At 35.5% G+C, this 23,583-nt stretch overlaps 1 long non-coding RNA gene across 1 annotated transcript; it reads right to left on the bottom strand.

Annotated features, from left to right (window-relative positions):
- Positions 1-681: 681 nt before the first annotated feature.
- Positions 682-20,304, bottom strand: LOC128549725 (uncharacterized). Its single transcript, XR_008367896.1, has 2 exons — positions 20,235-20,304; positions 682-11,128 (listed from the first exon to the last, which is right to left on the bottom strand). It is a non-coding gene; the product is annotated as an uncharacterized LOC128549725 (long non-coding RNA).
- Positions 20,305-23,583: the final 3,279 nt, after the last annotated feature.

Here is a 23,583-nt window from a genome sequence, read left to right as displayed (position 1 = left end):
TCAATAAAAGATGAGCTCAAACACTGGAAGGCTTCAGAATTTAAACACTTCCTTTTGATTTATGACACCTATGCTTAGGAATATACTTGACACACATAGATTTTTACACTATTCTTTGTTAGTAAATGCAATCTTCATACTTCTTCAGTCTCTACAGAGCAGGACATAACAAGGGCAGAGCTTATGTTGATTAATTTCTGCTTGAATTTTAGTAAATAAATTATATGATCAGTGTTATATGACATTAAATTTACACCAGTTGGTACACTTATGCCACCATGTAAGAAACTTGGGACCTCTTTACACGCACAGTTGTTTTCCTTTTGAAAACAAAAATGGCATTCGTTTGAAAATGATAAAAGGAACTCAAAATATAGATCAACAAAGAGCAACTGGGGTATCCAGAAAGTGCCAGAATTAAAACAAAACTTTGTTCAAAAGGATTCTGATTTGGAATCACTGTGCCATATGATACAATTTGCTCATATTTTGAAACGTGGCAAAGAGTTAGGTAGCAATATTTATGTGCTTGGTGCTATCTCGTTAAGGCAGTTGTCAGAGGAAGAGTTTGCATCATTATGCCTCTATCTAAGAAATGCTCCATTACAAGACACATTTGAAACATTTAACCGCCTAGAAATGAATGGCAGTATATTTTATGGAAAACAGTACTCAAGAATGTTAAAAATGAATAATTCGTTTATTCAGTATTTTGAATGCACATTGATCAAATTTGGACAGATATTGTATTTTGTATTTCTTAATTCAACAGGTGAAACCATTGCATTAGTAGACTGTTATGAAAATGTTGAAAATGAAATGCAAGTTAATCACATAACACAGGTTGAAAAAACAGGAGAGATTACATTTGTTCCAATCAGTAAAATTATTGCTCTTTCTTTAGCAGTAGATTTGAAGGATAAAGGGCTGTATGTTTGTCAGTTTCAAAACAGGTTCAACTTTGATATGTAAGTTTGGATACTAGGTGTGATAATTATATTGTGATATGGATCAAACATGTGTATCCATATTCAATGCCATCTATGTTGAAAGATACAAGAAATCTATTTATAGACTTGTTAGTATTATGTTGTAAGAGACATTATGGAACTGGAAAAACCAGTTTTGTTGTATTTATTTATAGACAGGTGAATATTATTACGTTTCAGGAGGTCTATATTGCATTTTATTACATACCCGGTACTTGTTTCTATTCCCCTGTTCAGTTACAATGGAAAAGGAAACGTCAATATTTTTCCATACACTGACGCTTTAATTTCATATGGGTGCATGACTTAGTTTAATATGTGTTGTATTAATTCTTTTATATAGCTCTTTATTGTCAATCTTGTTCAGACTATTTAACAAATTTATGATATTTACATTGCATAAATACATGTAGATATGTATGTAATTAACAGGTTATCGTCTTTGCACCAGTATGGATTCCATGAGAATTTTTCACACAGGCATGATTATTTGTCTGCTGCAAGTCAAACTAGTTTAAACAGTGGCAACTACAACAGCTTTTCTACAAAAATGGCCTTGCGACACATGTTACATGAAGTTATTAACAGTGAACTTATGGACAGGGATGTATTTAGGGAGACAGATACAGTAAGAGATACACTTTCAGTTTCTCTTCCTGCGGATATATTTGGTACTTTTCTAAAACACCAATTGCAGTCATTTATAATAATATTAATGTTTACAGACACTCAGCTGCAAATCGCAATGCAGCTTATAAAGGAAGGGTGTGGAGAATTTCTCCTTGATGCAATGGGGACAATTGTGGACAATGTACCAGATCAACCATAGAAAGTGTATTATCACCCTGTGTTTACAACAACTGCTATATTATTGAATGATGACCATGTTTTGACCTAATGATTGTCGACAATGAAATGTACATCAATGGTCATGTAGAAAATTTGTGACCATGATATATCCATACTGTGACCATGTTTAAACCATGTCAATATTAGTGATCATAAGGTCAAAACATTGTCAAGTGGAAAAAATCAAACCCTCTTAAAAGACTTAGGGTCAAAACCTGAAAAATCATTTGAAAGGAAGGTATACATATACAATTTTGAATTTTGCATTTGTAGGACTTTGAGAGACTATAGGACATGTCAGCTTATAAGCATGTTTTGGGTGACTTTAAACAAAATGTAATCCCAGAAGAATAAGATAATTAAAGATAATATCTTCTTTTTTCTAGCGGCAGCACCATAATAGAATAATTCAGAAATAACATATAGGAGTATTTTAATGTAAAAATAATGTAGACTTTATGCCACTTAAGTTAGAAATTCTTTGGTTAAAGATTTTGATAAAGTTTTTTATTACTAAATGGATTTAATTCAAAGTTTTTGACTTGAAACTTAAAATAGTTATACCATCAAAGTCTACACCAGGAGAAACAAACCCCATAACTCTGACTTGAATTTTGACAGTTATGTCCCTTTTTAACTTTTTTGGTTAAAGTTTTAGGAAGTTTTTATTAGCAAAGCTGAAGAGTCAAGCACTGAGAAAAGTCGAGAGTGCTGTCTTACAGACAGCTCTAGTTGTCATATTTCTGAAATGCATTTCAGTAGAAGTTTAGAAAAAATCGGTCATCTGATGTATCCTGAATTTACTTCTTAGACTTATCAGGAAATTTCAGTAGAAGTTCAGAAAAATCATCTTCCGAAACTCAGAAAAATCATCTTCTGAAAGTATCTGAATTCATTTCTGAATCTTTCAGATACAATTCAGTACAAATTCAGAAAATTCAGAAATGTTCAGAACATAAACTCCCTGTTCAGAAAGATTCAGACTGCTACAAGTTGTTCAGACAATGTTCAGACAACAAAGGATATGCCTTTGTCAATCACTAAACATCCAAGTCTGTTTCATAAACCAAAGACACCGCCACTGGGGTCTTAGGCAAACATATAGTTGTACTTGAGAATGAGGCAGGAGAAATGCCTTTGCTTGTAAAACGTGAAGGCATTGTTCAGAAGTTTGTCATTATGAAACCAGAAAGAGCTGGCTACTTTCTCATGGCAAAATTTCCCAATTTTGTAGAAAAGGGTTAAACTTTAGTAGCAGTGTTATATAGAATAACGGGTCTTGGAATAAAAGTGTTATCAGGCAAGGCTGCTATGGGGATGAATGGGCATGCTCTGCTGAGCCCAATGAACCACGTATCGTTCGAGCCTGATAACACTTAATTTACAAGACACTAACCACTAAATTTAATTATATTTATCATGCACCTTATCATTCAGTTTTTAATAAACATAATTGGGGTAATCCCTTCAGCAGGACCCAAATGGCAACCACCGTGCATAATCAACAAGGATCGTTGTCTCAACAGCTTATCAAGTCTATATTATATAGACACATACAGAAAAAAAAATAGCACAATGGCTAAATTGTCCATATCAAATTAAGAAAGGTAATCCATGAAACAGCGGGCAGAGTTAACTGTTATCAAGTGGGTGTCTGATACACAAAACCATTGTCACCCCACCTGGTTTGGGAAGTTTAACATAGGGGTGCATGATAAACCTATGTTCTGACTGGTCCTTGCTATAATATTCTTCTTCTTCGTTCGCGCTTGATATAATATTAAAGTTTTTAAAAATCAGTCACAGTTAAAATCTTCCAAGCGCATATGAAATAACAGAATTTAACACGAGCTGTCACAGGAGACAGAGCCTTCGACTATTTCGAGGCAGGATAGTGAAACTGGGCACATCTTTGGAAGCTGGAGCTGTTACTGGAGTGTTCAATGACTCCAGTGGTGGATGAAGATATTGCATAATTGCTTGAGTCTGAGTCAAAATTATGAAGTTCTAAGAGAGATAAAGATAAAGTGTATCAAAACACTAAATAAGTATAATTCTAAGCAAAAAGCATAATTCATAAAATACTGGTGCAAGAGTTATACACCTTGTGTCATATGAATGTGGGTGATGATGTGGAACAACTACTTCAAGTTTGAATCAAATCCATTTAGTAATTACTAAGATATAATGAAAATGCATCAAAATTAACCTTAAATTCTAAGTCAAAGGGGGCATAATTCATGAACAAGAAGCTGTGTTCAATAAACGTTTGATGCCCCCGGTGGCATCCTTGTCGATAGATTTTCCAAAACGAGGTCAAGGTCAAACTGAGGTAAGGTGAAGATGAGGAATGGTCACAGGTTACATCTGCATTAGTATCAATTAATTCTTGTAAGCAGTATTGATGCTAGACGAAACGGTCCCATTTGGTTAACCAAGAGATGGCTCATACAAAGCAACCTTAGTCCAAAACGAGGTCAATGTGACTGAGGTCAGGTGATATCTGAAGATGAGGAATGATCACAGGTTACATCTGCAGTATGTATCAAGTATTCGTAATTCATAAAATATTGATGCAAGAGTTATACACCTTGTGTCATATAATGTGGGTGATGATGTGGAACAACTACTTCCAAGTTTGTATCAAATCCATTTAGTAATTTCTAAAAAAAAACCCTAAAGTCTAAGTAAAAGGGGGCATTATCTATGAAAAATTTGTGCCAGAGTTATGCCTCTTGTGTCATATCATGTGGGTGAAAAGGCGGAACAACTATTTAAAGTTTGAATTAAATCCATTTAGTAATAACTGAGATAGAGTGAAAGTGCACCAAAACATTAACCTGAAATTCTAGGTAATGAGGGGTGATAATTCATCAAATACTGGTGCAAAAATTATGGCTCTTGTGACATATGATGTGAGTGATGATGTTAAATAACAACCAGTAAAATCCCTCATTAATGTATAATGTTCTATGGCTTCTGGTCAACTACTTATAATTCAAACAAATTTTGCTGGTCCTGTCGGTTTGAGTGAATGAAGTTTTACTGAATAAGGAATATCTACAAAAGCAAGAGGTGTCAAACTGAGCTACAAGCTGACCATCCTTCCACAACTGATGATTCAGACATACTCATTGTACATCACCATAAATCTGCATTTGTTTGTAAAAAAACTCTGCATTTGATACTAATACATGTTAACATTAGAAACAGAAGTGCCAAACTGTCACAAAATACGTCGCTCTAATGAAAACTGTTTGACTTGGAGAGCAGATAAGACTAATTTGCAGTTTTTCAAGTAATTCAAGGGCCATAATCCATAAGTGTCTGGGGCGATTTCACTGGTTATCGAACATGGCCGAGATATTATGCCATAAAACATTGTCAGCAAGTTTAGTGAAGATCGTATAGAGCAGACAAGGCTAAATTCGCAGATATTAGTGTAATTCAAGGGCCATAATCCATCCAAGAGTGCCTGGGGCGATTTGGCTGGTTATCAAACCTGGCCGAGATATTATGCATAGAAACATTGTCAGCAACTTTGGTAATGATCGGATGAAAACTGCAGTTTATTCAAGTAATTCAAGGGCAATTATCCAAGAGTGCCTGGGGTGGTTTCGCTGGTTATCGAACTTGGCCAAGATATTATACCCACAAACATTGTCATCAAGTTTTGTGAAGATCAGATGAAAGCTGTTTAACTTGAGCTTTGGACACCAACCACCCGCCTGCCACGGGTGTTCACATACGCCCCGCTCTTTCAGAGACGGATATATTAAAACATAAGTCCATGCCAGTTGTATTTGATAAGAATAATAGAAAAACAAGAGCACCGCCTTGCGGGTGCTGACGCTCATCTGATTTTTTTTGTATAATAGAAAATATTGTCCTACCCATGATTTTCTAAGTCTAAAAAGGGCCATCACTCTTGCAAAAAGCTAAGGATAGAGTTATGTTTCTTGATGTACAGTGTCCACTTATGATGGTGAAAAACTGTTGCAAGTTTTAAAGCAATAGCTTTGATAGTTTATGAGAAAAGTTGACTTAAACATAATATTCAACCAAGAAAATGATTTTTCTAAGTCCAAAAGGGGCAATAATTATTGCAAAAGCAGGATGGAGTTATGTTGCTTGCTGTACAGGGTAAGCTTATGATGGTGAACAAGAGCTGCAAGTTTTAAAGCAATAGCTTTGATAGTTTAAGAGAAAAAGTTGACCTAAACATAAAACTTAACCAAGAAATCTGATATTTTCTAAGTCCAAAAGGGGCCATAAATCTTGCAAAAAGCAGGATGGAGTTATGTTTCTTGCTGTACAGGGTCAGCTTATGATGGTGAACAAGTGTTGCAAGTTTTAAAGGAATAGCTTTGATAGTTTAGGAGAAAAGCTGACCTAAACATAAAACTTAGCCAAGAAAACTGATTTTCTAAGTCCAAAAGGGGCAATAATTCTTGCAAAAAGCAAAATGGAGTTATGTTTCTTGATGTTCAGGGTCTGCTTATGATGGTGAACAAGTATTCCAAGTTTCAAAGCAATAGCTTTGATAGTTTAGGAGAAAATTTGACCTAAACATAAAACTTAACCAAGAAATCTGATATTTTCTAAGTACAAAAGGGGCCATAAATCTTGCAAAAAGCAAGATGGAGTTATGTTTCTTGCTATACAGGGTCAGCTTATGATGGTGAACAAGTATTCCAAGTTTCAAAGCAATAGCTTTGATAGTTTAGGAGAAAAGCTGACCTAAACATAAAACTTAACCAGGCAACGCCGACGCCGACGCCGACGCCGACACCGACGCCGACGCCGACAACCGCTCAAGTGATGACAATAACTCATCATTTTCTTTCAAAAAATCAGATGAGCTAAAAATGACCACTCATGATGGACTATCCATTTACACTATTAGCTCATCCTGGACAAAGTTCAGGTGAGCTTAAATTGTAGGAAGACTTGCAAAGAGACTGGGGAAAATTAAAATTCACAATCACAAACATTGAAACTGGTAACAATTATGCATTATGGGTATCATTAGCAAATTACTGTTGAGAATGCCCCTTTTTGCCAGTTGCCATTATCATTTCATAACACTGTGGGTCTTAGCAGAAAAGTGTAATATATATGTGAGAATCCAGAAGAAGGCAATTTAAGACCTGTGCGCTCCAGGAAAAGACAAAAATGCCCAGATTTGTGGCTGTCACCAACCCTGAAACAAGTAATTAGTGCTACGTGACATGCCAGTTGTATAACCACTTACACAAAACACAAATCTGCACAAACGATATGTATGCTGTAATGTTAAGACACTTCTGTTTGCATTTATAAAGGAGATGAATGTCACATCTGCACGATAACAGATTGTATGACGATTTTCCAGCATTTTAAGGTGAAAGAAGACCCCCCAGGAGCCTCTCAGAACACTATTTCACCATGGGTGAACACCTTGGTAGAACCAATGACCTTTCCTTAAACCAGTTGGATGGTCACATAAAGCAATTCTACCATGTAAGGTTTCGAACCCACAGCAGTGAGAGGCAAAAGATTTTATGCTAACAACACAACCCGTTCCTTTTGAGAACTTAAAAAATCAAAAGTTTACACCCATTAATTAAAGTAATGGTGTAAAGGTCTATGCTAGTCATGGTTGTGCTTATTGCTTTACTTTTTATGTACCATCAAACGTATATGTTACATGGTATACTTTCAATACTACCATGGTTAATGTGCTTATTGCTTTATATTCAGGATATTATCAAATGGAATATTATACCATTATACATCCTACAGTATCAGCCATGGTTGTCCTTATTGCTTTACATTCAGGATATTATCAAATGGAAATGTTATACCATATACCTCCTACATACAACATGGCTGTGCTTCCTGCTTTACATTCAGGATATTATCAAATGGAAATGTTATACAATAAACCTCCTACATACAACATGGTTGTCCTTATTGCTTTACATTCAGGATATTATCAAGTGTAAATGTTATACAATATACCTCCTACATACAATATGGTTGTGCTTCCTGCTTTATATTCAGGATATTATCAAATGGAAATGTTATACCATATATCTCCTACATACAACATGGTTGTGCTTACTGCTTTATATTCAGGATATCATCATATGTAAATATTATACCATATACCGCCTACATAAAACATGGTTGTGCTTACTGCTTTACATTCAGGATATTATCAAATGCAAATATTATACCATTATACTTCCTACATAAAACATGGTTGTCCTTATTGCTTTACATTCTGGATATTATCAAATGTAAATATTATACCATTATACCTCCTACATAAAACATTCAGGATATTATCAATTGTAAGTCTTATACTATAAAACATGGTTGTGCTTATTGCTTTACATTTTAAGTTACCACCAAATGGTCATGTTACACTGAATTCCACTATCCACACTTCCCTCAGGCACTATCAAATACAACCACAATGTGTGGTCTCAACATGTTATTAGGTATATAAAAAGCACTTTTTCTTACTAAGATAAATGTACTCTAATTTCCATAGTAACAGAACTATCATTATTGTAAGTTTATCCTAAATCTCTGGAACCTTTCTTACATCTGTTTCCAAAAACTGCAGAATATTAAAACACCCGATGTCCAAGTTAATTTAACCTTTAGCCTGCTGGTGGCAAGTTATTATGCCTTGCGACCAGTGCAGACCAAGAGTAGGCTGAGTATTAGAATTTGTAAATTTGACAACTCAGTGAGCAGAGGCATTATTCAATTACAACTTAGATGATGACAGTGTTGCTTTACGGATGTGCAGGATGGTCTGCACTGTTCGCTATTCTGTCAGTAAATTTTTGGTGAACACCCCTTCGAATAATGAATGGTACTGCCTAAATTTAATGACTGACCAGTCCATTTTAGAAATTTAGCAGGGGAAAAGTTAAAGCAACACATCACCTAAGTTGTAATTGAATAATGCCTCTGCTCACTGAGTTATCAAATTTACAAAGGCTAATACTCAGCCTACTTATAAACCAAACTTGAAAATAACAATGAAAATACAGATGAAACTCCGTATCTTGAATTCTAAGTGATCAAGCATTTTGCTTTGAGATAAATGAAATTCGACTTAAAATAATATTTTGTGCACATGTTTTCAGAACAGGAGTTGAAAATGTCTTGGAGATAGCAAGCCAATTTGTGATATTGAGTTTCAACTGTACTTAACAACTGTATCATGTGTATGACTATTACTATCTACTACCTGTCACTGAACACCTGAATTCATAATACAAAAAAAGATCATACTGATCAAAAATACATAAAACTATGGTTTAATAATAACTAACTTAAAATACTTTTATACAGTAAAACCTGTTGTAAAAACAACAATAATAGTAAGCTTGGTACTGAGAAATAATATAATTTTGTGGACTTTAAATTTCATTGTTTACGCCAAACATGGCTGTTTGCTGGGGTTATGAATTTCATGGACTTCAAATGTTTGAATATAAAATGAACTGAAATTTTACTTGTTTGTTTCAATGAAATTTCAGGGTTCAAAATTAGTCCCCAGCAAAATATAAATGATTTCACAGTGTATTTTCTTCTACTGAAAAGACATAAAATATAATATAAATCTGTGTTTCACATGATTTTTCAATCACAGACAGCAAACAACAGATTGCATATTTTCAGAAAATGCTATCAAACAGGTGTTCATTTGATGCAACATATTTTGATCATTACCTTCAAAAGAAGAAAGTACTCCCTATATTGATCATGTATATATCTACTAACTTACCACTTTTAAAAGACCGAAGAATCCCAACTGCAATGTGTCTCCTGTAATACATTTTTAACACTTACTCCTTTTTCTCCCGATTCCAATCTTTCAAAAATGAAGGTCGTTTCAAGAAGACTGTTGAAAAATGCAATACCATAAAATGTCAAATTTCCTGTCTCTCATGAAGATTTTCACTCCTGATGAAAAATAGGTAAACGGTTTTTCAAACAATATAATTTCTCTTTAAGTTTCTTGCACCTTCATGTTAACACAATATTCAATTCAGGCAGAAAAATCCTGTGATGTAAATAACACATTTTTAGAAATCCATTGTAAGCGGTGGCTTGATGTTGTTTATTAATTTCACATTTTATCAGCATAAGATTGTGCCTGTTTATGACCATCAGACATTTTGACAACTTTTTTTAAGTCTACTCTAAAAATAAGCATGTAAGCATGAACTTAGTTCCACATTTAATTTCTTCTTAATGTCCTTGACCTTTATTTCTATGACCAAGACCTCCTGCACAACTATGCCTTTTTCTGCATTCATCTGCAGTCTTAAACATTGTCGTTCGAAGCTGAACATTTCATCTATAAAGTTTTGTTCCTATGCTGCTGCTGCAGGTATAAAACAAACCTAGCGAAACTACATGTTCAAAATTTTGAATTATTATTAAGGCATTGATCCTGTGTTTGTTTTATAAAGTCAACAACTATATCGTTGTTATTTACTTTTTTTTTAATTGATTAGTGTTTCAAAATATACTCTTTTTCCAATGTGTTTTGCGACTGTTTTCTTCCAATTGTCTATGTTGAGAACAGACTCCACAAAGTGTCTGGACTTTCCAATGCAAGGATACATGATGATCTAATTTCATATTCCTGTGCTGGTGAATAGTATAGTTTATATTGTATAGTTTAGAGTTCAAGAATCTTCTGACCATATCTACAGTCTGTCAGACCCACTTTCTCTTCTGTATGTTTTACATGTTTTATAACCTGAACCCATTGACTGTCCTCTGCAATTAAATCTGAATGGTATATTCCACAGACATTTTCATTAATCTGAGTTACAGTTTCAAAATCACTCTACCAGAATTTCATCAAATTTATCCGATACACCTTCCCCAATGTTTTTTGTCATCTCTATTTCCTTCCATACTTTCCACTGCTTAATTATTTTTACAGCTGCTTCAACTTTTACATTTGCATGGTCTAATGCCAGAACTTTTTCTTTTCCTGAAGTTATATTTTCAAAACTTGTTGCAAATATTGATTTGGTAAGAACTGATACCAACTGGCCAACACAGTTACTGGTGAAAACAATTAATTGTTTACAGTTTTACATTTTGGTTTACAACTCTATCAGAGCTTCACCAAACCAAGGTTTACGTTTCCAAATTGTTGTCTATACTTCATGCACAATGATACAACTCTGGCATGTGAGTAACTTCTGAGACATCAACACGATGCCCAAGTTCACCAAAAAGGAATAAATAGACATTTCTCCAACCTGCAATAGAAAACAGAGACTTTAAGGTCAACTTATGTGTATGGGTATAGAACACAGATAGTAGGTATCCACTCACTACAGAAAAAGCATACAAAGTGAACTAATCAAGAGCTATTAGTATATGTGATTAGTACCCCCAGACATGCTTTTGATAAAGGAAACATATAAAACTGTTGTGATCATGACTTTCAACCTTCAAGTGGGACTTTTATCTTGGACTTATTTACTGGGTTATTCACCCTGCATGTAGTCTGGATGAGATTAACGATACAGGTTCCATCTAAGAGTTTTCAATTTATTTCATTGTGTAGCAATTTTTCAAGGGTGTTGTTCCAGGCAAGGTTTTATACTATGTGTAATTCTGTTACTCCTAACATAAAAATATTGAAATGCTAATGTCAGTTTTGATAGACTTTTGACAGATTTGATGATATTAGCAACAAAAATTATTTTTACAACAATTAGGAATATTCATGTAACTAAACTGAAGAGATATGAAAACGCAACAAACATGCCTGAATATATTTTTTACAACAAAAAGCATCACCTTGAAATGTTTAACACATACATACCTCGATACTCTTTACCCATTGTGTTAATTTTACTGTCTGTTGTGCTGATTAAATTTGAACACAAGGGGTATAGAACATCGAGGTGTGTATGTGTTGAACATTTGACTATTCCTTACCATGGAAGACTTAAATAACATTTAAAACCAATCTCATTAGATGTTGCTAAGGTATATTCATTTACATAAAATAAAGGGAGGTAATTTGTCATAAATTCAGTCAAAAGTCATCTACCCTGATTGTCCGAGTCCATCTGATGGCATAAATGACATTTCAAATCAGTATCTTCATTGGTTACTGAGATACACCCATTTTAATTTGAAACAAAGGGAGGTAATTTGATATAAAATCAGCCCATAGTTATCTACAAAAAATAGAAATTTCTTACCGTAGAAGACAAATAACGTTTCAAACCAATCTCATTAGAAGCTGCTAGGTATATTCATTTACATAAACAAGAGATCACAGAGTGATCTTGGCGCCCACCAAGTGCCATTTTTGAGTGTTCCAAATTTCAAGACTTACTGACTAGCTCAAGGTCAAATTTCATTTCCGTACACAACACTGTGCATGTGGTCCAAATTCGAAAGCTGTAGCTCGAGAAATGTGAAAGTAGGTCACTAGATCAATCTTAAGGTCAAAGTTTAATTCGGTACACAAAACTATGCAAGTGGTCCGAATTTGAAGGCTTAGCTTGAGAAATGTGTAAGTAGGTCACTAGGTCAAAATCAAGGGTCAAATTTCACTTCAGAACACAAATCTATGCATGTGGTCCAAATCTGAAGCCTGTACCTTCAAAAATGTTAAAGTAGGTCACTAGGTCAATGTCAAGGTCAAAGTTTGTTTCGGTACACAATCCTATGCAAGTGGTCTAAATTTGAGGCCTGTAGCTACAGAAATGTGAAAGTAGGTCACTAGGTCAATCTTAAGGTCAAAGTTCATTTCGGTACACAAAACTATGCATGTGGTCCAAATTTGAAGGCTGTAGCTTGAGAAATGTGAAAGTAGGTCACTAGGTCAAAATCAAGGTCAAGTTTTATTTCAGAATACAGAACTATGCATGTGGTCCAAATTTGAAGCTTGTACCTTCAAAAATGTGAAAGTAGGTCACTAGGTCAATGCAAAGGTCAAAGTTTGTTTCGGTACCTAAAACCATGCATGTGGTCCAAATTTGAAGGCTGTAGCTTGAACAAGAGATCACAGAGTGATCTTGGCGCCCACCAATGTGCCATTTTTGAGTGTTCCAAATTTCAAGACTTATTGACTACCTCAAGGTCAAATTTCATTTCCCTACACAACACTGTGCATGTGATCCAAATTCAAAAGCTGTAGCTTGAGAAATGTGAAAGTAGGTCACTAGGTCAATGTCAAGGTCAAAGTTTGTTTCAGTTCACAATCCTATGCATGTGGTCTAAATTTGAAGCCTGTAGCTACAGAAATGTGAAAGTAGGTCACTAGGTCAATGTAAAGGTCAAGGTTCATTTTGATACACAAAACTATGCATGTGGTCCAAATTTGAAGGCTATAGCTTGAGAAATGTAAAAGTAGGTCACTAGGTCAAAATCAAGGTCAAATTCTATTTCAGAATACAAAACTATGCATGTGGTCCAAATTTGAAGCCTGTACCTAAAAAATGTGAAAATAGGTCACTAGGTCAATGTAAAGGTCAAAGTTCATTTCGGAACACAAAACTTTGCAAGTGGTCCAAATTTGAAGGCTGTAGCTTGAGAAATGTAAAAGCAGGTCACTAGGTCAAAATCAAGGTCAACTCATGTCAAGGTTCATCTTGCCACTCAAAAATATACAAGTGGTCCAAATTTGAAGGCTGTAGCTACAGAAATGTGAAAGTAGGTCACTAGGTCAAAATCAAGGTCAACTCGTGTCAAGGTTCATCTTGCCACTCAAAAATATACATGTGGTCCAAATTTGAATGTTTTAGTTATTGACAAGAACATTTTAAAAGCTTTTCCCTATATAAGTCTATATGAACCACGTGACCCCCAGGGCAGGGCCATTTTTGACCCTAGGGCGATAATTTGAACAAACTTGGTAGAGAACCACTAGATGATGCTACATTACAAGTATCAAAGCCTTAGGCTTTGTGGTTTGGACAAGAAGATTTTCAAAGTTTTTCCTTATGTAAGTCTATGTAAACCATATGACCCCAAGGGCGGGGCCATATTTGACCCTAGGGGTATAATATGAACAATCTTAGTTGAAGACCACTAGATGATGTCACATACAAAATATCAAAGCCCTAGGCCCTGTGGTTTTGGACAAGGGGTTATTCAAAGTTTTTCCCTATATAAGTCATTATAAACTATGTGACCCCCAGGGCGGGGCCATATTTGACCCCAGAGAAATAATTTAAATCATCTTGGTAGAGGACCACTAGATGATGCTTCAAACCAAATATCAAAGCCCTAGGCTCTGTGGTTTTGGATAAAAAGGTTTTCAAAGTTTTTCACTATATAAATCTATGTAAAATATAGAAATAAACAAAGGGCCATAACTCACTCATAAATTGTTGAACCAGTCTGATTTTCAGGGGGACACAACTACGGTACCAATACATCATTCTGACAAAGTTTGGTCAAAATCCCCCCAGGAGTTTCTGAGGAGATGCGATAACGAAGTATTGTTAACGGACGGACGGACGGACGGACGGAATGACGGACGGACGGACCATGGACGCAGAGTGATTTTAATAGCCCACCATCTGATGATGGTGGGCTAAAAATGAGAAAGTAGGTCACTGGGTCAAAATCAAGGTCAAATTTAATTTCGGAACACAAAACTATGCGTGTGGTCCAAATTTGAAGACTGTACCTTCAAAAATGTGAAAGTAGGTCACTAGGTCAAAACCAATGTCAAATTTCATTTTGAAACACGGAACTATGCATATGGTCCAAATTTGATACCTGTACCTTCAAGAATGTGAGAGTAGGTCACTAGGTCAAAATCAAGGTCAAAGTTTTTTCAAGTGCACAAAACTATGCATGTGGTCCAAATTTGAAGGCTGTAGCTACAGAAATGTGAAAGTAGGTCACTAGGTCAAAATCAAGGTCAACTCATGTCAAGTTTCATCTTGCCACTCAAAAATATACATATGGTCCAAATTTGAATGTTTTAGTTATTGACAAGAAGATTTTAAAAGCTTTTCCCTATATAAGTCTATATGAACCATGTGACCCACGGGGCTGGGCCATATTTGACCCTAGGGGGATAATTTGAACAAACTTGGTAGAGAACCACTAGATGATGCTACATTACAAGTATCAAAGCCCTAGGCTTTGTGGTTTGGACAAGAAGATTTTCAAAGTTTTTCCCTATATAAGGCCCTAGACCCCCAGGGCGGGGTCATATTTGACCCTAGGGGTATAATTTGAACGATCTTAGTTGAAGACCACTAGATGATGTCACATACAAAATATCAAAGCCCTAGGCCCTGTGGTTTTGGACAAGAGGTTTTCAAAGTTTTTCCCTATATAAGTCTATTTAAACCATGTGACCCCCAGGGCGGGGCCATATTTGACCCCAGAGAAATAATTTGAATCATCTTGGTAGAGGACCACTAGATAATGCTTCATACCAAATATCAAAGCCCTAGGCTCTGTGGTTTTGGACAAGAAGGTTTTCAAAGTTTTTCCCTATATAAATCTATGTAAATTATAGAAATAAACAAAGGGCCATAACTCACTCATAAATTGTTGAACCAGTCTGATTTTCAGGGGGACTCAACTAGGGTACCAATACATCATTCTGACAAAGTTTGGTCAAAATCCCCCCAATAGTTTCTGAGGAGATGCGATAACGAGAAATTGCTAACGGACGGACAGATGGACGGACGGACGGAATGACAGACGGACGGACCACAGACGCAGAGTGATTTTAATAGCCCACCATCTGATGATGGTGGGCTAAAAATAAAGGGAGGTAATTTGTCATAAATTCAGTCAATATTTATCTTCACTGACTGTCCAAGTCAATGAAATTTCAGGTCTTCATTAATTCTCCCGCATTGAACATACACACTCGTTGAATGGTGCTCTATAAACCTAGGTTAAACTATATTATACACTCAGTGCATGCGTAAATCAATTAGTTGGGAATTAATATGGATGGTACAGTAACTAGCGTATTTTAAAGCGGTGTCAATTTAAAATATCAACTTCCAGTGCAGAGTAAAACCAATACCAATAATGCAAAATATGTGAAAACAAGATGCAAAATGGTCATAATTACGCCCAAAAGGTTTATAAGATGAAAGACAATAACACAAATCCAAGATCTTTGTAGCCACATTTTCAATAACTGTGGCAGTATTTTGCGATAAATCATCACTGAATTTTTCACTTGTGATAATCATTGTAGTATAAGACAAATTTATAAATGACTAATCGCAGAAATTCGCAACATGTATTGAAACTGAAACTGCATAGATCTTCATTCTTTGTGATTGTCTTCTGTCTCATTAACCATTTGAATGGGATAGCAATTATTTTACATTTAATATACACATATGTTAAACAACTGTTATTGGTTTAATAGCTATTTCTAGCTATATATAGCTAGATTTAGTTATATAGCTAATTTGTGACTTTTCTGGGACCTGCTCAAGTAAATAATATTAAAACCATATAAAATCATTACTTATTCATTAGGAAATATATTACCGGACGGCTAGAAAATCCTGAGGATTTGCTAGTCGTCCGGTAACCGAACGGCTAGAACGCAGTCTAAGTCGTCCGGCTACCAGACGGCTAGACACTTCCTTCCTCAAATCTGCAAAATGTCCATTCTACAGATAGAGGAGCAACTCCAATTTAAAGATGTCGGCACAGTTAAACTTTTTGTACTTTTTGGTATTATTATTTTGCTTTCAAAATGAAGGAGGCATGTTTTATACTGTCTAAAATCGCACTGAAATGTCCACTAGAGATAACTAATTTTCGAAATCAGACGTTAAACACATGCACATTAGGTCAAAAATCTATGTCGACGACCTAGGGTTAAATTAAATTTCATGGTACTGAAATTTAAATATCGGGACAATTACTAAACTGTTATGCTCAAATGATTAGTTAATGATATATATCTTGAATAAAATCAGTGCCGTAGCCAGACACAGATTTTAACCAAGGCAAACTAGGGGCGTCCAGGGGCATGCCAGCCGTTCGAAGCCCCGCCTAAATTTCCCCCCAGGACATCTCTGGTGCGTTCTGGAGCACTCTCAGACTGTGTAATATCACAGTAAAAATCGTCCTTTTAGCCCTATTTCTCACAGTCACTTTCACACTTTCATATTTTAAGAAAAATAATATATTGATAACAAGAAAACCATCAGTAAAGACAGACAGCAACATGCTATTTATCAGGTTACTAGTAGTTCAATAGTTTATTAGTTTATAACCCGAGAGGGCGTAGGTATAGGAGGGTTGCTCTGTCCGTGATGGGGTGGGGGAGAGGGGTCGAGGTCAGGGGTCTCCCACTAAAACGTTTTGAAATATAGGCATGACATGATCTCTGTTGTTTTTTGTTGTTGTTTTTTTTTTGGGGTGGGGTTGGGGGGGAGAAGTTGTCGTTGTTGCTTTTAATTTTGAGGTACTGAAGGGGAGAACCTCTTCATTTTAGGGCGGTCATGGGGCTCTAATTTTTTTTGAAATTTTGAACTAAGATATGAAATGATGGCCTATGGTGCATTTTCGGTCCTAATGTTTAGGTATTTTAGGAAGAACCACCTCAATTTAGGGGGCCAGGGGATTAATACAGGTATGAAACATGACCTCTGGTACTTTGGTTGGTCTAAATTTTAAGGTGTGGGAGGGGGAACCCCTGGATTTTTCTCCCTCTGAAAAATTTTGAAATACAAGTATGAAATCGTGGCCTATGATGCATATTTTGGTCTAAATTTTGAGGTACTGTAGGGGAAAACCCTCATTTTAGGAGAGTCAGGAGGCTCTCCCCATGGAAGTTTTTGAAATACAGGTATGAAATGGTGGCCTCTGGTGCATGTTTTGGTCTAAATTTTAAGTTGTTGGAGGGGGTTTCCCCCATATTTTAATGGGGTCAGTGGGCTTTCTTCCTGGAAAAAAATTTGAAGTACAGATATGAAATGGTGGCCTTTGTATGGTGCAATTTTTGGTCTAAATTTTGAGGTACTGTAGAGGCAACCCCTCATTCTAGTGTGTCTGGGGGCACTCCCCCTGGAAAAATTTGAATTACATGCATGAAATGGTGGTCTCTGGTGCATTTCTCAGCCAACTTGTGGAAGGGGGAGGGGCAAGGGCCTACTTGGCCCGGCCCTGGATCTGGGCCTGGCCAGGCTATCAATAGGACTGCTAGGATTTCTGTCTCACCTTGCCTCAATGATGTCATGAGGCAAATGATATTCTGATATATTCTAATGGTGTTAATATACTTTTTTGAACTTTTATAACTGAATTTTCATGAGTGTGACAGGCCTGCTTTTACTCCTTTTTTATTTTTGGCTCCTCAAATTTTAACCAAGGCAACTGCCTCGGTTTGCCTCAGTGTGGCTACGGCGCTGAAAATATCGCCTTTTTCAATATGTGTCAATCATGTGTATATTGATCGCATACATTTTATGTGGACAATTTGGACAACAGATACGTTACAACATCTATTCACTTCAAATACTCAGGTGCGTAATGCATGTTCCGGAACGACTAATGACAGTTTCAATGTTTAATGATATGATTATCAAAATAACATTTATTTATTAACGAAATAAACATATTGTAGAAAATAGAATAAGATGATGTTCAACTGCCACTGTGTTTCAATTTGTTTTTAACAGATATGTTACGAAGTGTTTCATTCAGCATACATTTATATTGCATTTATCTAGAAATGTTACTGGACAGTGTAGTAGAACATGTGTTTAACTTTGAGTTAAAGTATTTATCTTTTAGTCAAGATTTCATATTTTTTCACTTGAGAAAACATATTAAAAACAAATACGTTGCAAACAACAGATACGTTATACGACTGTGCTATAAAAGTGTAAAAATGTTTGAATTGTTTGAATAAATCATCACCTTAACTTAAAGTTTTAGAATATAACTGATTACGATTTTATTATTTATATCTGGAGTTTATATCTGGAGTTAATAAGACAACATAAATATTGAATAAAACAGATACGTTACGATTTCTATTTTGTATGTTAGATGTTCAAATTAAAGTTTTTCTATACAAAACATGAACATTTTATGTTATATTTCTTTATTTTCAAATAGAATCATATCAAAATATATGAAATATAAAGCAAATGTAACGCCAATTAAGCAATTTAAAAATGCGACAGATACGTTTATTCGAAATAGGTAGACTATTTTCACCAAAAAGACTGTATTTTCGGATATATCTAAGAACCAATAGTTATATTGTTCATACAGTACGTTTCCCTCATCAGTTCTAGTACGTTAACATGCATGATGATACAGATCTTATTTCATAATCCAATATGAAGTGCGTTTTATAACAACTGATATTTGTGTAAATTACGTTTGTTTTTCCATGCAATTTGATTTATTTCTTTGATCATAATATATAGGGGTGGGTGATATACCGCGGTAGACCGGTTATTGCGATGTTTTTTCCATCGATACGATATTACGATATGATTTTCGAATACCGGTTATTTATAACATTAAGTAACACTAACGTAAACCAAGAAGATTCACACAAAAAAAACATCCTTTTCTTGCCAGCACGATTCAACTTAGTTTTCATTTTTCTCCTTTCATTTCCAGTGCAAGTAGCAGACTGGTTTACAGCTATTTTACGGACCCAATTCCACATCATAAAACCAATAAGAAAATTTAGATAAATATAATTTCCTATTTGTCCGTGACTCATTAGTAATTTTTCTATCAACTAGAATTTATTATTCATACAACAGCGATACCACTTTCCTCGTTTATAATCGGTGAATTGAGCAACTTTCGCTTTTGAATATCCGGTAATCGGCATTAATTTTTTGTTTACTTATATTTTTATTTATCGAGAAGGTCGAGCAAACACTCGTGTTGTTGATACTAGTCATTTTACTCATTTTTAATTGAATAAATTTGAAAAAAAAAAACAGTATGATTCGTCATGTATTTGTTCATTAAATAACTGTTACAATATATTGTAGTATATTGCAATATCCACATACAATATTGCAATATATCGCAATACCAATTTTCGTGGCAATACCCACCCCTAATAATATATAAATAACTTCATTTCTTATAAAACTATAAAGAGTATTTTGTCTGAACATGTAAATAACGGACACAAATATTGTTATGTGTTATATTTAAATATTTTTTGTATGAAAATTCGCACTGTAACGTATCTGTCGCTCATCTGTAGAATGGACGATATAGCGCGAAAGTAGCAATATATGCATCCCCTTTAATTATATATACATTTCGATCTAAATGGTTACTTGGAAACATAGACTCTTCGTAAATCTTAATAACATAAAACAATCGGCAGCCAAACAATCAACAACTATAACTTACTCCATGGGGCCACAAAGTTGGCCTGAAATTAATAACCCACGTTTTGAAGGGCACTGTTCAGCAAATGGCGAAGTCACAACAAAGGGAATCAACTTTTGAAAACGTTTGGGCGAAACGCGGAGGACGGAGTCTAGTAAAATTTTCACTAACAAAGCTGGTTTTGTTTTGTTTGTTTTGGGTTTAACGCCGTTTTTCAACAGTATTTCAGTCATGTAACGGCGGGCAGTTAACCTAACCAATATTCCTGGATTCTGTACCAGTACAAACCTGTTTTCCGCAAGTAACTGCCAACTTCCCCACATGAATCAGAGGTGGAGGACTAATGATTTTAGACACAATGTCGTTTATCAAATAATCACGGAGAACATACGCCCCGCCCGAGGATCGAACTCGCGACCCCGAGATCCGTAGACCAACGCTCTTACCTACTGAGCTAAGCAGGCGGGCAACAAAACTGGTATCAGCAGTAAAAGAATGCTATCAAGGTTTCATTAAAATTGCAAATTGACTCATTTGTTTTAATTTTTAGAATCTCTTGTTTTAGATCTACATGGTGATTCTTAATATAATACTGAAATTAGGCGCTGCCTATCTGACGGGAAAGCCTAGTCATACGAATTCTTCCTGCAGAAATTGTTCTTTCTGATATTTTCAGTTTCTGCTTCTGCTTCTGCTTCTGCCGTTTCGCGTCCACAATCAACATATTGATTACATTGACGTTTTGGGAGTAGCTATAGTGTCTATGCGCAGAAAAAGTTCAGAGTTAAAAGATACACTATATACAGAGGAAAGTTAAAAACAAGAATAACTTACAGAGATTAGGCAAAGTACTTGGACACCTGGAACTTGAAAGATTCCAGGGTCCCCACTAACAATATGTCCGGAGGTAACCCATTCCATTCCCTGATCGTCCTTGGGGAGTAGTATTCTTTACGATAATCGTTGTTACAGTGTGGGATTTGATACGAGTGTTCTTGCATACCTCTTGTTTGTCGAGTTGGTGGAATTAGACGATTACTTTTATCGATGGTTACAATATCATTTACAATTTTGTACACCATATTAAGTCTTGACTCCCGTCTGCGGTCTTGTAGTGATTGCCGATCAAGGTGGTCTTAACATTTCGGTCACACTAGATCGATTTCCGTGTCTATGCAATACGTATCTTGCCGCACTCCTCTGAACTTGTTCGAGTTTAGATATATCTTGCTGAAAGAAGGGATCCCATACTGTTGCGGCATATTCGATATTCGAACGAACCAGACTTTTATATGCTTGCTCTTTCACTTTTGTAGATGAAATGTTTAAATTTCTCTTTAAAAATCCAAGAGTTCCATTAGCTTTATAGCACAGATTTTTGCGATATGCTCAGTCCATTTAAGCTCAGATGTGATATAGACTCGGAGATGCTTAACAACTTGCACTGATTCCAACGGTGTGGCCATGTAATTTGTAGTTGTACTTAATTGGATGATGTTTACGAGAAATTATTATCACATTGCATTTTTCCGGATGAAATGACATTTTCCATCGGTTTTCCCAGATAGCGAGAGTATCAAGATCTTTCTGTAGAGTATGGGCATCTGATTTTGATGACACTGCTAGATATGATATTGTATCGTCAGCAAACAAACGGACGTTGGATGTTATGCCCTGGGGCATGTCGTTTATATAGTATAAAAATAAGCTTGGTTCCAGGACCGGGCCCTGAGGGACGCCAGATTCAACACTGATACTTTCAGATGTTACCCCTTCTACGACCACGGATTGTGACCTGCCACTAAGGAAACTTTGTATCCAACGATTAATCTTGCCATCAATACCATAATGTTCTAGTTTTTTAATCAGTAGGCTGTGGCTAACTTTGTCGAATGCCTTCTAGGACATCAGTTTGCTTACCAGAATCCATATTTTTTGTTACGTCGTCAATAAATTCAATGAGTTGCGTTTCACAAGAGCGCCCCCGCCTAAAACCTTGTTGCAAAGGATGCAAGGTGTTATCTATATCAGCATGTCCCATGATGTGACTTGTAACACAGTGTTCTAAAAGTTTACAACACACGCACGTTAATGAGACTGGTCTGTAGTTCTCAGCTTTATATTTTTGCCCTTTCTTAAAAATTGGTGTCACATGGGCTTTATTCCAGGCGGTAGGAATGTCTCCAGTTTCAAGGGAGAGATTGAAAATTAACACTAGGATAGGTGCAATTTCACTAGAAAGTTCTTTTAGCAACCTTGGTTAAATATTGTCTGGGCCTGGTGCCTTAAATTCATTCAAGTCTTTGAGGAGTTTTTCAATTCCCTTCGTTGTTATTACAAGTTCATTAATTTTTGGGTGTGATCCAGTCATGTTACATCTTGCTTTAAATTCACTGTCTGTTAAGGGTTCGCTATTAGAAAAAGCCGATTTGAATGTTGTTTGGTTATTGAACGAAATCTTCACAGTTTATTGATATTTAAATGGAACTAAGTGAAGTATTTTATGTGCGCTTTCCATAAAACTGTGTCAGGTCATGCATATTAATGAAAGTAGTCTGGCAGCATACAATACGGAAGGTACAATACGGAACTTAAAAGGTACAATACGGATTGTTTTCTGCCTGTTCATATAATAATTTAATTGTGAAATACAAGCCACTTTTTTAAAGAATTTATATTATATAGGTATATAATAAACGTTGGTATTTTCGGATTGCATCGCGGTTAGCCACTATCCGACACTACGAGCGGAAACGGGCTTTTTTCTACATGTGAGTTTTGATATGACTTAAAAGAACATTTATTGGGTATTTTACAAATCTAACTGGGTATTTACGCAGATACTCAGCCTATCTGTTGCTCTGTCAGACAGTGGGGAAATTAATATCTGATGTCATGTAAAAGGTCTGGCAGTCAATAGTCAAACTATTGTCAACAGTTTTCCTGTTCCCGTTTCCTTTCTTTCTTTTTAATTAACTGTTAAAGTTGAAAGTGACATTTTATTGTTACTTTTTCGATTGTTTAAAATGGAGTATAATCACATCTATTTGACTGTAAATGTGAGAGTTAAACTATATTTCGGAAGAAAAAGAAAAGAAGGGTTACCATCTCAAAAAAGAATCATATCTAAATGTCTCTTATGTTTGATTGAGACCTTTTGAGAAGTAATTGAAATTCTAGCCTTTTACTTGTCGTATCATGGTTTTCTATATATGTTGTCTTCTGTAAGCTGTTGGTAATCTGTTTTTTTCATTTAGTTTTCAATATTTAAACAAGAAATCTTGACTTCTTTCTTGTCAGTTTGAAATCCTGTGGTTTAGTTCAGAAAATAAAAGCATATTGTAGAAGTGAAGATAAGTCAGCCCAATCA

This window comes from Mercenaria mercenaria, chromosome 16 (assembly GCF_021730395.1).
Source record: "Mercenaria mercenaria strain notata chromosome 16, MADL_Memer_1, whole genome shotgun sequence".
NCBI lineage: Eukaryota > Metazoa > Mollusca > Bivalvia > Venerida > Veneridae > Mercenaria > Mercenaria mercenaria.
Note: the sequence above shows the minus strand (reverse complement) of the source record. Positions and strands in the feature narration are given on the sequence as shown.